The sequence below is a fragment of the Bos indicus genome, chromosome 12 (assembly GCF_029378745.1).
Source record: "Bos indicus isolate NIAB-ARS_2022 breed Sahiwal x Tharparkar chromosome 12, NIAB-ARS_B.indTharparkar_mat_pri_1.0, whole genome shotgun sequence".
NCBI classification, from domain to species: domain Eukaryota; kingdom Metazoa; phylum Chordata; class Mammalia; order Artiodactyla; family Bovidae; genus Bos; species Bos indicus.
In genome coordinates, this window is record NC_091771.1 from 23,815,970 (window position 1) to 23,830,894 (window position 14,925).

Genomic DNA, 14,925 nt, shown 5'->3' on the forward strand with positions numbered 1-14,925 from the left:
CTTATTTTCTCAGAAACTTATAATCCTTATAAAACAGTAAAGACACAGATAAATCAAGACACAATTGCTAAAGAGAACTGTCTTTAACCAGTAACAGAATTTTTTTCTCCTTTTTCAAGAATGCTCTGATTTTAAAGATGGGGTAAAATGTTCTGGCTTAAAATAACATCTAGCTAGCATCCCTTTTACAACTTCTCTTAACTTTCCCCAAATTCATCTCTCAGAGAAGAGATTTCATAACAATCTTGATCTTATATAGGACTAACTGATGCTCTGTCACCAGAATGTAGAAGGACTTCCACTAAATTTCAAAGTAAGAGAACAGAACATGAATTGTACAACAAAATTGATATTGCACCAGTACTTTGCATTAGATATTGTGCAAAGCTATCCTCCTGAAATCAGGATTTAGCCAAGTCTCACTATCTCCTCCCTTTTTCAAAATTAATATGCATTAGTTCAGTTCAGTCACTCAGTCAAGTCCGACTCTTTACGACCCCATGAATCACAGCACACCAGGCCTCCCTGTCCATCACCAACTCGCGGAGATCACTCAAATTCACGTCCATCGAGTCAGTGATGCCATCCAGCCATCTCATCCTCTGTCATCCCTTTCTCCTCCTGCCCCCAATCCCTCCCAGCATCAGAGTCTTTTCCAATGAGTCAACTCTTTGCCTGAGGTGGCCAAAGTATTGGAGTTTCAGCTTTAGTATCATTCCTTCCAAAGAACACCCAGGGCTGATCTCCTTCAGAATGGACTGGTTGGATCTCCTTGCAGTCCAAGGGACTCTCAAGAGTCTTCTCCAACACCACAGTTCAAAAGCATCAATTCTTCGGCACTCAGCCTTCTTCACAGTCCAACTCTCACATCCATACATGACCACAGGAAAAACCATAGCCTTGACTAGACGGACCTTTGTTGGCAAAGTAATATCTCTGCTTTTCAATATGCTATCTAGGTAAGTCATAACTGCATTACATACATTATTAGACATTAATATACAATAGGCAAATGGGCTTCTGCAAGGCTATTCCTTCTGTTTTTTGAGGCAACCAAAAATATCTCTCTCAGGTCCCCTGATGGTACATACTTCCATTCTAGATCTAGGAAAAGACTGCAACCTCCAGAATATGACAAAGCTGGAATTTGTGGAAGAGAGTGTTACTGAGTCTAAGCTCATACTGCTTGAAGCTCAACAGGCCAATAAATCAAGAGATGATATGTTGGGGCAAGGAATAATGAGAGAATTTATTCAGAGAGCCAGAAGACTGAGAATATAGTGGATGAGTGTCACAAGATTGTCAGGAGAAATATCAATAACCTCAGATATCCAGATGACACCACTCTTATGGCAGAAAGTAAAGAAGAAATAAAGAGCCTCTTGATGAAGGTGATAGAAGAGAGTGAAAAATCTGGCTTAAAATTCAACATTCAAAAAACAAAGATCATGGCATCTAGTCACTTCATGGCAAATAGATGGGGAAACAATGGAAACTGTGAGAGACATTATTTTCTTGGGCTCCAGAATCACTGCAGATGGTGACTACAGCCATGAAATTAAAAGACGCTTGCTCCTTGGAAGAAAAGCTATGACAACCTAGACAGCATATTAAAAAGCAGAGACATCACTTTGCCAACAAAGATCACTATAGTCAAAGCTATGCTTTCTCCAGTATGGATGTGAGAGTTGGACCGTAAGGAAGGCAGAGCATCAGAGAATTGATGCTTTTGAACTGTGGTGTTAGAGAAGACTCTTGAGAGTCCCTTGGACTGCAAGGAGATCAAACCAGTCAATCCTTAAGAAAATCAATCCTGAATATTCATTGGCAGGACTGATGCTGACGCTGAATCTCCAATACTTTGGCCACCTGATGTGAAGAGCTGACTCCTTAGAGAAGATGCTGATGCTGGGAAAGATTAAAGGCAGGAGGAGAAGGGGATGACAGAGAATGAGATTGTTGGATGGCATCACCGAGTCAATGGACATGAGTTTGAGCAAGCTCTGGGAGATAAAGAATAGGGAAGTCTGGCATGCTGCAGTCCATGGGATCTCAAAGAGCTGGACACGACTGAGCAACTGAACAAATCCTTGTGTGTGTGCTAAGTTGCTTCAGTTGTGTCCCACTCTTTGTGACCCTATGGACTGTAGCCTGTCAGGAACCTCTGTCCATGGGATTCTCCAGGCAAGAATACTGAAGTGGATTGCTATGCCCTCCTCCAGGGGATCTTCCTGACCCAGAGATAAAATCCTAGTCTCTTATGTTTCCTCCATTGGCAGGTGGTTTCTTTACCAGTAGCACCACCTGGAAAGCCCCTATAGCCATGCTTAACTCTTCTTATATCTGGCGCACAAGCATTTTGGAAAATTCAAAAAGATCTAACTAAGTTGGTCCATACCCTATTTCCTAGTTTGTTTCAACAGTCTCCATTTTTAAAACATTATCCAAAATGTCAACAGTAAGTAAAAATGAGAAATATCTACTATATGTATGGTAAACTTTGGACATCAAGGAGATCAAACCAGTCAATCCTAAAGGAAATCGACCCTGAATATTCTCTGGAAGGACTGATGCTGAAGCTGAAGCTCCAAAACTTTGGCCACCTGATGTGAAGAGCCAGCTCTTCGGAGAAGACTCTAATGCTGGGAAAGACTGAGGGCAGGAGGAGAAGGGGATGACAGAGGATGAGATGGCTACATGGCATCGCAGATTCAATGAACATGAATTTAAGCAAACTCGGGGAGATAGTGAAGGACAGGGAAGACAGGTGTGCTGCAGTCCATGGGGTTGCAAAGAGTCAGACATGACTGAGTGACTGAACAACAACAACAAAAATCTATCCCAAGTCAAATGGGCAAAACCCCTTAAAACCCAAGTATTAAAGAGTTATACTAACTCACCATAAAAGAAAACAAATAGAAAAGCATAATACACAGACAGTCACATTGTCTAATAATACAACTCATTACACTGAGGTGTCATTTTTAAAAAACAGGAGGTCAGAAAAAAACTGTAGAAAAAAAGAGGGGGAAAAAGTTTACATATACCCCGTGTTGATGAGGGCTCAATAAATCACATGTAACACATAACATTAACTGTAAGATATGCCTTCATTTTGATGCAATGGTTCTATTTCCAAAAGTCTATTCTGAGGATGTAATTGGATGTACAGAGAAAAGTGGGTGTACAAAGGCTTTCAGCAAAATCTTACAATAGGAATAATACTGTAAAAACAAACCACAATTTCATGACTTGAGAACCACTTAAGTATTTTATGCAAATATATAGTAATCCATTAAAATGAATATTTTTGAAGAAGACTTGGAAACAGAAAACATTTTTTGAAGGTAGATAAAGGATACAGTTTAGCTATGAACAAATTGGCGTTGTAGAGAATTGTAGAGAATTTCACTGCTATCATTTCCAGGGTTACTCACTTATCTTTTGCTGCTTCCCAGGTGGCACTGTAGGAAAGAATCCACCTACCAGTGCAGGAGGTACAAGAGAAGCAGGAGATACGGGTTCCATCCTTGGATCAGAAAGAGCCCCTAGAGTAGGAAATGGCAACCTGCTCCAGTATTCTTACCTGAAGAATCACATGGACAGAGGAGCCTGGCATGCTACAGCCCATGGGTCGCAAAGAGTCAGACACAACTGAGCAACTGAGCGCACAGTTTCAAATGGAGGACTTTCTTGTTTTTCTGATTGAGATACTAAACAGAAATTTAAGGTAACCCTGTAGCAATTTATTGTAAATTTCTGTGACTTCAGTGAATTGCATTTTAAGTGGAAGGCAGGTTTGTGGAATGATGTCATATTTGTATGTTAAAATTTAAACAAAAGCAAATTGTCCTTCAATTGCTAATAACTGTAGTATATGCAGTTCACTGTATTGTTTAAATAGATTTCAAATAACTTTCATGTAATTTGTAATCATTTTAGCAGGTGGCATGAGGTTAGCCATCAATAAGCACATGAAAGTGTTGCAAATGAGGCTCCAGGATCAATAGAACATTCTTCTTCCCTGGGAAACACAGCCTACTCAGATGGGTGTCCTAGCTGTTCTTTTCTGTTTTGTATTTATTGTAGATACATAAGCACATTTTTTTATGAAAAAATTGACAAACAAGGGAGATAGACAAAATGTCTCTCACTAGCATCATTACAGGGATGCCATTTGTTTTAAAGAACATATCCTGAGACAGGCGTGTGTGCTAAATCGCTTCAGTTGTGTCCAACTTTGCCACCCTATGGACTGTAGCCAGCCAGGCTCCTCTCTCTGTCCATGGAATTTTACAAAGAATACAAGTGGGTCACCATGCCTTCCTCCAGGGGATCATCCCAACCCATGTCTCTTAAGTCTCTTGCATTGGCAGGAGGCTTCTTTACCACTAGGGCCACCTGGGAAGCCAGGGACAGGCAGAAGCAGGCATATAATTTGGTACAGAGGCTAAAATGGCAGTCAAGTTCTTAATCTTTAACCAATGGGTATGTGTCATCACAGATCCCCTTTCTTTGGCACGTATTTTTAAATGTATTACAAAGGTATGTACTCATCTTAGTATGTGGAGTTCCAGAAGTACTATACAAAAAAGATCTTCACGACCCAGATAATCATGATGGTATGATCACTTACCTAGAGTCAGACATCCTGGAATGTGAAGTCAAGTGAGCCTTAGGAAGCATCACTACAAACAAAGCTAGTGGAGGTGATGGAATTCCAGTTGAGCTGTTTCAAATCCTGAAAGATGATGCTGTGCAAGTGCTGCACTCAACATGCCAGCAAATTTGGAAAACTCAGCAGTGGCCACAGGACTAGAAAAGGTCTGTCTTCATTCCAATCCCAAAGAAAGGCAATGCCAAAGAATGCTCAAACTACCATACAATTCCACTCATCTCACATGCTAGTAAAGTAATGCTCAAAATTCTCCAAGCCAGGCTTCAACAGTACGTGAACCACGAACTTGCAGATGTTCAAGCTGGATTTAGAAAAGGCAGCGGAACCAGAGATCAAACTGCCAACAATCTACTGGATCATCAAAAAAGCAAGAGAGTTCCAGAAAAACATCTACTTCTGCTTCACTGACTATGCCAAAACCTTTGACTGTGTGGATAACAACAACCCGAAAATTCTGAAAGAGATGGGAATACCAGACCACCTGACCTGCCTCTTGAGAACTCTGTATGCAGGTCAGGAAGCAACAGTTAGAAGTGGACATGGAACAACAGTCTGGTTCCAAATTGGGAAAAGAGTATACTGTCACCCTGCTTATTTAACTTGTATACAGAGTACATCGTGAGAAATCCTGGACTGGATGAAGCACAAGCTGGAATCAAGATTGCTGGGAGAAATATCAATAACCTCAGATATGCAGATGACACCACCATTATGGCAGAAAGCAAAGAAGAACTAAAGAGCCTCTTGATGAAAGTGAAAGAGGAGAGTGAAAAAGTTGGCTTAAAACTCAACATTCAGAAAAATAAGATCGTGGCATCTGGTCCCATCACTGCATGGGAAATAGATGGGGAAACAGTGGAAACGGTGAGAGACTTTATTTTTTTAGGCTCCAAAATCACTGCAGATGGTGACTGCAGCCATGAAATTAAAAGACGCTCCTTGGAAAAAAGTTATGACCAACCTAGATACATATTCAAAAGCAGAGACATTACTTTGCCAACAAAGGTGCACCTAGTGAAAGCTATGGTTTTTCCAGTGGTCATGTATGGATGTGAGAGTTGGACTGTGAAGAAAGCTGAGCACCGAAGAATTGATGCTTTTGAACTGTGGTGTTGGAGAAGACTCTTGAGAGTCCCTTGGACTGCAAGGAGATCCAACCAGTCCATCCTAAGGGAAATCAGTCCTGAATATTCATTGGAAGGACTGATGCTGAAGCTGAAACTCCAATACTGTGGCCACCTTAATGGAAGAACTGACTCATTTAAAAGACCCTGATGCTGGGAAAGACTGAAGGTGGGAGGAAAAGGGGATGACAGAGGATGAGATGGTTGGATGGCATCATCAGCTCAATGGACATGAGTTTGAGTAAACTCCAGGAGTTGGTGAGGGACAGGTAGGCCTGGCATGCTGCAGTCCATGGGGTCGCAAAGAGTTGGACATGACTAAGCAACTGAACTGCCTGACTGACTGATTACACTTTACTTTAAAAGACACATACAAACAAAATATGTAGAGTTTTTTTTATTAAAGGCTGAAATAAAACATTACCTCATGAATATTAGCTTCACTTTTGCTTCTTAGGTATTGAAACATTTTAATTACTAATGATTAATGGGGATATAGGCTTCCCAGGTGGCTCTAGGGTAAAGAATCTGCCTGCCAATGCAGGAGACATAGGTTCCATCCCTGGGTCCAGAAGATCCCTTGGAGAAGGAAATGACAACCCATTCTAGTATTCTTGCATGGGAAATCCCACGGACAAAGGAACTTGGTGGGGTACAGTCCATGGGGTCACAAAAGAGTGGGACACATCTTAGAAACTAAACAACAACAAACAACAACCATGGGGATATAAATTATTTCATAAAAAATAGATTTCATAATCTATTATATATAAAATAGATTTTCATATGTATTGTCCTCCCTTCCCTTGTTAGACAGAAAGTAGACTTGTATGTATTATTTGAAGAAGGAATTCATAGGACCTGGACTCCATCTTAGGCCTGTTCATGCTGATCATGCTCAGCCACATTTCCAATGGACTCTGAACTCTGTGTTTAGTGCCTGTGAAAACAATAACAGAAGGATAAGACCCCCTCCAGACAGAGGAACCTTGAAGATCGTATCTAGGTTACTCATTGCCTAAGAGAAAACATACACTAATCCCCCCTTCCTCCAGACAGGCCATACATTTTTCTGTATCTATCAGGGTGTAACCTCGGGTTTATTGATTATTGGCTAATTGTTTGACTGTTTAAGCACATGAGCACATAGGACGTGAATGATGGGGTTATTGTGACTGTATTTCCCTTGGTTTATGTAAGTCTCGAGGAGGCAATGGCACCCCACTCCAGTACTCTTGCCTGGAAAATCCCATGGACAGAGGAGCCTGGTAGGCTGCAGTCCATGGGGTCGTGAAGAGTCGGACACGACTGAGCAACTTCACTTTAACTTTCCACTTTCATGCATTGGAGAAGGAAATGGCAACCCACTCCAATGTTCTTGCCTGGAGAATCCCAGGGACGGCGAAGCCTGGTGGGCTGCCATCTGTGGGGTCGCACAGAGTCGGACACGACTGAAGCGACTTAGCAGCAAGGAATTTGGAGTGGTGGGTTCAGACACGTACACATGGGGTATAAAAGATTTTCACAAATGCTGGTCGGGGTCCTTGGCTAAGAGGAGACTCTGCCTTGGGCCCGCCGGTGTAATAAACTGCACTCCACTATCTGCATTGCCCTTCTGAGTGAGTTTGTTTCCTGGAATGTGTGGCTACAACAGTTGGTGCATGGGCTCCTACAATATGGGGATGACCTGTTGCTGGCCGCCGAGACCAAGGAAAAATCCTGGAAAGGGACAAAAGCACTGCTCCAGTTGCTGATGGAAGCAGGTTACCGGGTGTCAAAGAAGGCCCAGATCTGCAAGGAGGAGGTAAGGTATCTGGGGTTTGTCTTAAAGAAGGACACAAGGTTCCAGAGTCTAGTTGGTCCTATATACTGATGGCACTAGCCTGATAAAACAAGTGCAATGGCTGTCAGGTTAGCCAAAGCGGAAGGGGCCATCAAGACTGAAAAGGGATGGTGGGAATTGCCAAGTGGCAAATTATTGGTACCAGAGGAGCTGGCACACAATCTGGTAAGCCAAACACACCAAGCGACTCACCTAGGCCATGCTGCCTGCTCACAGGTTAATGCTGCCTCTCGGGTATTCAGACAAAAACCTCCGGGTATTCAGCTGAAATGCACGCTGCCCTTTGAACACCTGGGAGTGGACTTCACTGAAATGAAACCTCACCGACACTACCGTTACCTGCTGGTCATGGTATGTACGTTCTCGGGCTAGGTAGAAGTTTTTCCTACCTGGACTGAAAGAGCATCAGAAGTAGCCCAGTGCCTGCTTAGGGAAATAGTTCCCAGATTTGGACTTCCTACCAGCGTTGGTTCAGACAATGACCCAGCTTTTGTAGCTGATTTAGTACAACAAGTCAGCAAAATTTAAAACATCAAATGGAAACTGCACACTGCATATAGGCCCAGAGTTCTGAGACGGTGGAATGAACCAACTGGACATTAAAGAGACTCTCCAAGTGGATCAAAGAGACTGACTGCTCCTGGGTGGGCTTGCTTCCGACGGATCTGCTCAGACTCAGGATGACCCCACATTCCCAAGGCTATTCTCCATACGAAATTGTGTATGGGAGGCCCCCTCCCATAATAAAACAGGTGTCAACAAATTTGCCTCAGGTAAGGGGGAATAGGATTTCACAGCAGATGGAACTGGGTAAGGTAATAAATCAGGTAACTAAGTTTGTACAAGAAAGGGTGCCATTCCCCCTTGGGGAACAGATTCATGAGTTTATGCTTGGTGACCAAGTATGGGTCAAAGATTAGAAACATGATTTGCTAGCCCCTTGGTGAAAGGGCCCTTATGTTATTCTAACTACCCCTACTGCAGTTAAAGTTGCAGGTATTGTCCCTTGGATCCATCATACGAGGGTGAAGAGAACATACCACGCAGACCCAAAAAAGACTGAGTGGACTGCACAGAGGGACCCCGCTGATTCTCAAGAGACTAAGACCATCCTTAAGAAGAAGGAAAAGAAGATCCTGGACGAGCCCCTTCAGGATGAAGCCGCACAATCAACTCCTGCTGCTTGGCCTCATCAATGTGATTTTGAATTTAACTTCCGTTTCAACTCAGGACAATGTTTTCATCTCATGGGCACATTCCTTCTCAGACTTCCACAACACTTCCAACTGCTGGGTATGTGGGGCTATGCCTCTGTCAGTGATGGATGGACTTCCTTGGTGGGTGTTACCACTCTGCCAAGAAGATTTTAAACCACTCTGCTCTTTTCTGGGATGACAAAAAGAGGCTTTCCTCTCTCTTGTCAATCATAACCTCTCCTTGCTCTCTTGGTGTAAGACCTACAGTCAATAGACTCGGGTCATGGGGTTACATTTGATATAAAGGCCAGTGTAACAAAGGCCTAACCTACTTGTTGTAAATCTACCCCGGTAGCCCTGGTAAATCTACCTTAATACATGCTAGGTGGACAAGATCTATGTTTCAATGATATGAGTATATTGCTGCCTTATTCGTATCCTCTATAGGGACAACAGATATCGTGATTAAAGTAGAGACCCTGGCTAATTTCACAAAATAGGCCCTCCTAGATAGAACAAAAGCCATCCAAGCCTTAAATGAAGAACAAATCCAAATGAGAAAAGCAGTAATTCATAATAGAATGGCTTTGGACATACTCACAGCTGCTTAAGGAGGGACCTGTGCTATAATTAAGGTTGAATGTTGTGTATACATTCCTGACTTATCTGGCAATGTATCGACTGCTTTAGATGACATGAAAAACCAGGTAAAAGCAATGTCAAATGAAAACATTCCTTTCTGGACTTCAGTCCTATCTTGGGTAAAGGGCGATTGGTGGAAAACTATATTTACCACTGTTACAGTTGCCTTGATAGTTCTGCTTTGTGGACCCTGAATTTTACAATGTATTATGAACTTTGTAACCCAAAGGTTGATGTCATTCTCCCAAATTGGTGGTCGGAGAGCCAGGGTGCAATATATCCCTATGAATGATGCTCATAATATGAGTTAAGAGCATCAAGAGGAGGGAATGAAGAAGGAATTCATAGGGCCTGGACTCCATCTTAGGCCTGTTCATGCTGATCATGCTCGGCCACATTTCCAATGGACTCTGAACTCTGTGTTTAGTGCCTATGAAAACAACAACAGAAGGATAAGACCCCCTCCAGACAGGGGAACCTTGAAGATCGTATCTAGGTTACTCATTGCCTAAGAGAAAACATACACTAATCACCCCTTCCTCCAGACAGGCCATACATTTTTCTGTATCTATCAGGGTGTAACCTCGGGTTTATTGATTATTGGCTAATTGTTTGACTGTTTAAGCACATGAGCACATAGGATGTGAATGATGGGATTATTGGGATTGTATTTTCCTTGGTTTATGTAAGTCTCAAGGAATTTGGACTGGTGGGTTCAGACATGTACACATGGGGTATAAAAGATTTTCACAAATGCTGGTCGGGGTCCTTGACTAAGAGGAGACTCTGCCTTGGGCCCGCCGGGGTAATAAATTGCACTCCACTATCTGCATTGTCCTTCTGAGTGAGTTTGTCTCCCGGAACGCGTGGCTACAACATATTACAGTTCATTACCTTGCCTACAGATACATATATTCCTGCATATTTTATCACTGTTTAACATGAAAACATTCTACAAAGTGTTTAAAGATATTAAAGTACTTTTGTGGTAAAGAAGTAAAATGAGAAAGATTCAAGGAAAGAAAAGAATCGCCCTGTTGTTTGCACACTTGTTTTCTGGAGAGATACTGTAGGAACCACCTTTGCTTCTGGCCAACTCGGTATTCATTAGGGGAGGAGACGACTTAGAAATTTACAACAGAAGTCAAGGCTGGGCTTAGGATAAACCCAGGAGAAGAGCTGTAAACTAGAAAGAAAGAAACATTTAGGAATAAGAAAAGTGATTACAAAAAAAAAACAAAACCAACAGTATGCACATCACCCCAGTGGGTGATCCTTAGCAATTTCCTCTTTACTCATGTAAATACTCAAAAAGAAAAAAAAGCTCTCTTGTGAACTAAAAAATAAGTAAAAAATAAGACAGCCAAGAAGGAAATTCTCTTAATTTTGGGCTTTGGAGGCTGCGTGGGTCCAGCTTGCCGCCTACCCTTGACTCCCTTGGGGGAATATTTCTTGGGAAGAAAATGGTCCGCCTCCTCGCAGTCGTCAGAGCCCTGATTCCCAGAAGGTGTAACCACGCGTGGCTGGGACGAGGAGAAAGAGTGGCCACTCCTGTTGCACAAGCACACAGCCTGAGCAGCATCTGCTGAGATGCGACTGGAGACCAGTGGCTCACCCCAGGGCTTTCGGGAAATGAAAAAGAATCTAGTAGAACCAAGAGTCTCAAGCCGAGTAATCGCTAGCTAGGATTCCGCGTGGATTCCACTCTCTATTTTACAGATTGGACTCTCCAGTCTCAGGGTCGTGACCAAGCAAGCCTCCCGGAGTGACAAGCTGGGAATCACCGCGCCGCAGTGACCAACAAGTAAGTTATTGCCAACTTTGCCAATATATATGACATTTTCTCTAAACACTTTAATCTGATTTTCAGGTGTGAACACCACAGTGATGGCCAAAAGATAACTTTTATCCTGAAATCGTCAGTACGCTGATGGGACCGCCACCACCACCAACACACACACACACACACACACACACACACACACACACACTCAATACATCGCACCTGGAGCAACGGGACCTCGCGCGCCTAGGCTGGTGCGCACTTGGGGGGGGGGTGTTTAAAATTTGGAAACTTACTGATTTCGTTGGAAAGAGCGAGCTGGACTGAGGGTGGGTGGAACGCCGCCTCGTCATTTATTCATTGCGACTGTCTCCATTGTGGACACTAGTAGCGAGTCACAGACGCCTGTTCTTGCAGGGGAAGTCTGACACCTTGAGGACGCGAGAGGGGGTGCCGGGACCCCCGGGAGCCGGAGAGGGAGAAGCTTTGCGAGTTACCGGGTGAGGAGGGTGGAGGGCTACTTTTTCAAGTCGGGGGACCTGCCGCGCGGGGCTTGTTTACTTGGGTGGGAGCAGGGTGATCACCGGCCGGGTTCTGACGCGAACTGAAGTCGGACAGCCTGGGGGGTGAGCCCGCCGGGAGCCTGGAGGTGTGTCTGGCTCGCCTCCACGGTCACAGGGTGGGGTACTGGCCACCGACTGGACTGGATCACCGTTGGCTTGTGTGAGCTCGCCTGCCCAACGGGCTGACCCCAAACATCTGGCCCCGGGGCGGCGGAGGCTCTTCCCCGGGTCCTGCCCTCGCGCCGGTCCACCTCCACCGCCGCGCAGAGCGGCGCGTGGGACGCGCATCTTTCCGAGTGGTCCCCTCTGAACCCGGGCTGCGCTGACCCGGAGTCAGGCCGCCACCGGAGATGCAGGGAGGGGTGCCTTCCTCTTGGTTCGTCGGCTGACAGCCGTGGGAACGCTAACTTTACCCGGAGGGGTCCTTAAGGGCCGGGGGTGGGCGAGGTTCTCCTCCCCTGGCGCTCACCTCCCCCTCGCCCCAGGCCCTCCCCTCCCCCGCCTCGCGCGGCATCACTCTCAGAGCATCCTCACTCCGCCCAGTTCGGTGCCAGCTGCGTGGGCTCCAGCTTCGTGCGTTTTCCTTGGAATGCTCGGAAACTCGGCGAAGACTAAGGAGATCCCGTCGGAATTTGCCGGGCGTGCTGGCACCGGGCAAAGCACTCGCGCCGCCGGCCTCGACTCCAACCCCCTTCAGCCAGAAGATCGCAACTTTGCAGGTAAAGAGGGTGTCGCCTCAGAGCTCCATCTGGCCGGAGCCGCACCTTCCCTCGTTTCTGGGATCTCGGTTAAGTTTCTCAAGCTGCCTGGGAAGCCTGCTCCCTCTTGGGAGGCGGACATCCCTGGGGGTTACTAGATCCAGAGGCTCGGGCTCTGCAAGGTTTCTCTTTAGAGCTGGGGACCGGATCTGTGAAGCTTTCTGTGGTTGACCTGGGCTGAACGAGAGTTTGGGGATGTTTCTCAGCATCTTACCGCACCCGGCTTTAAAGCAGGGGAGAGGGCAAAGAGTGAACCCCCGGTGTGACTTATATGGTAAACAAAGCAGCAGAAGCCACGCCGTGGAGCTGGGGAGGAAAGCTGTTTTTAGCCTTTTACGCATTTGGGGAAGGTGGGAGATCTTGGTGGCCCCTGGGCGCATATAAGGGAGCTCTAGACTCTGGTACCTAACCTGGGGTAATAAAGAAAGGACGGTGGTCAATATCCTGTCAATTAAACTCTGCGTCATTTTCATTTTCTATCAAAACACGAAAACACTTCGATCCGTGTCGCTGGATCCAAACTAAGGGATTCCTAGTTCGCTTGGCTACTAAGATTCCAATTAAGCCAATGACCCTGTTTGCTACTTGGCTGAATCACTGAGATTCGCTGCACAACTTGTTGTTCTAGCTGAGAAGTCGGCTGCCTTTTGTGATGAGGTAACTAGAGAATCCTGGAAAGGGATGAAGGGCTGGGAGAGACTGAGACAGGGAGCTCCGGGACTTGCCTGTATTCACTGTGCTGTGTTCACTCTGGTGTATCCCTGTTCACATGCTTGCTTAGGGGGGCCCTTCTCAGTTAATATCCATAACTGTAAGATGCAGCAAGTTGGCTTACTCTGAGTAAGCACCAAGCCAAAAGAGTGGGAGGAAGCAGAAACAAGGTTTACTCCTTTTATTAAAAGGAAATTTACAACAGACTTGTAAAATTGAAAAAAAAAATCAGTTCTCATATAATTTCTGGATTTCCTATTACAGTCATTGCTGCACAAAACATATTACAAAGTCTATAAGTGAAAAGGTTGGCTAGAGTTTGTTGTGTTTTTATTTTTTTAAGAAAAATTCTGAATTAGGGAGAGTAAGAACGTGTGGATATGTTAAAACATTGAAATCATGGGTATTGGAATCATTGGCTATTTAAACTTAGATGGTAATACCTACTTCTATACCCACTTCTAGTCACCCAGACAGTAGACCAAGACCTCTCCTTTTAAGTATGGTAGGCAAAAAGTCAGTAAGATAAAGGGATAACTAGTAGTTTAAATATTAGAATCAAAATTCAGTTAGATAAGTGCTTGCTAAAGAAGCACTTTAAGGACTGTGAATTAATGTAAATCAGCACATCAATAGAAGTTACCTTGGCTTTATCAAAGTATTTTATGCAAATATCTTGAATTAATGGAGGGTTAGTATAGGTAGAAAGAAAGCAAGCACTTTCCTCTTTCCTGAATGAGACCACTGACCTGCAGAGGCTTTCAGTAGAGTTCTGATCAGAGCTCAGTTACTCTGTTAAGCTTGATGTTGTGAACTGAAGAGCCAATAGATTCATGCCAAGGAAGTCACATATGAAGAGAAATACTAATAGGTTAATGAAATTGAGGCATAAGAGGTGCTTAATATTCACTGGGTGAATAAATATATAGTTAGATAGCTTAAATAAGGCATAGCAAGAAGATTCATAATTGCAAATTTAGAGAATTTCTTCCATTGAGGTGAGAACTTAAAGGAACATGGGCATTCATCAAAGCAGAACTAAGTGCAAGAGATATGACATGTCTCTTTAGTAAAACCTGTCAAATGTATTAACTCTCTTTCTGAAAAGCTTGGTTCTTGAAAAATGTGTTTCAGTTTACCTGCTTCATGGTCACTCTCACAGATACAAGAAGTGGAGTAAACTTCCATTACTTATAAGCTTTAAAGTTTTGTAATTTTACATTATTTATGTTTCTATGGCAGTTATTCCTGAAAAGTCAAGTTCAGATTACAAAGAAAAAACATTAGAAAACTAAAGTTCTATATGAATTCTATGGCCACTTCAGTTATTGAAGGTATAAGAGCTCAAATAACTTTCCACCTAAGTTTGTTGTTGTTTAGTCGCTAAGTCAGGCCCAATTCTTTGCAGACCCTGTGGACTGTAGCCCACCAGGCTCCTCTGTCCATGGGATTTCCCAGGCAAAAATACTGGAGTGGGTTGCCATTTCCTTCTTCATATAAGATAACCTCTATTAATTCATATTTTATATAAGTAGGAAACACCAGACATTGCTTTTATTCTTTCCGGTTAAAGGAAATTTGCATATCTTATTCAGTACACATATTTTAAATGTAAAGCTTATAATAA

The 14,925-nt window shown here is 43.9% G+C and overlaps 1 protein-coding gene and 1 long non-coding RNA gene across 3 annotated transcripts in view; one reads left to right on the forward strand and one right to left on the reverse strand.

Moving 5' to 3' along the window:
- LOC139186194 (uncharacterized) overlaps positions 1-11,644 on the reverse strand; it is a 54,373-nt gene extending 42,729 nt beyond the window's left edge. The window contains exon 1 of the long non-coding RNA XR_011569729.1: positions 11,563-11,644. This is a non-coding gene — a long non-coding RNA (uncharacterized lncRNA). The remainder of the gene's footprint in view (positions 1-11,562) is intronic.
- TRPC4 (transient receptor potential cation channel subfamily C member 4) overlaps positions 11,027-14,925 on the forward strand; it is a 207,144-nt gene continuing 203,245 nt past the window's right edge. The window contains exon 1 of one of the 2 annotated variants that reach the window (XM_070800170.1): positions 11,027-11,287. The gene's annotated coding sequence lies outside the window, so the exon portion shown is untranslated. Of the gene's footprint in view, positions 11,288-12,421; positions 12,549-14,925 lie in introns of those variants that run through there. The other variant, XM_019971370.2, reaches the window with a different exon arrangement.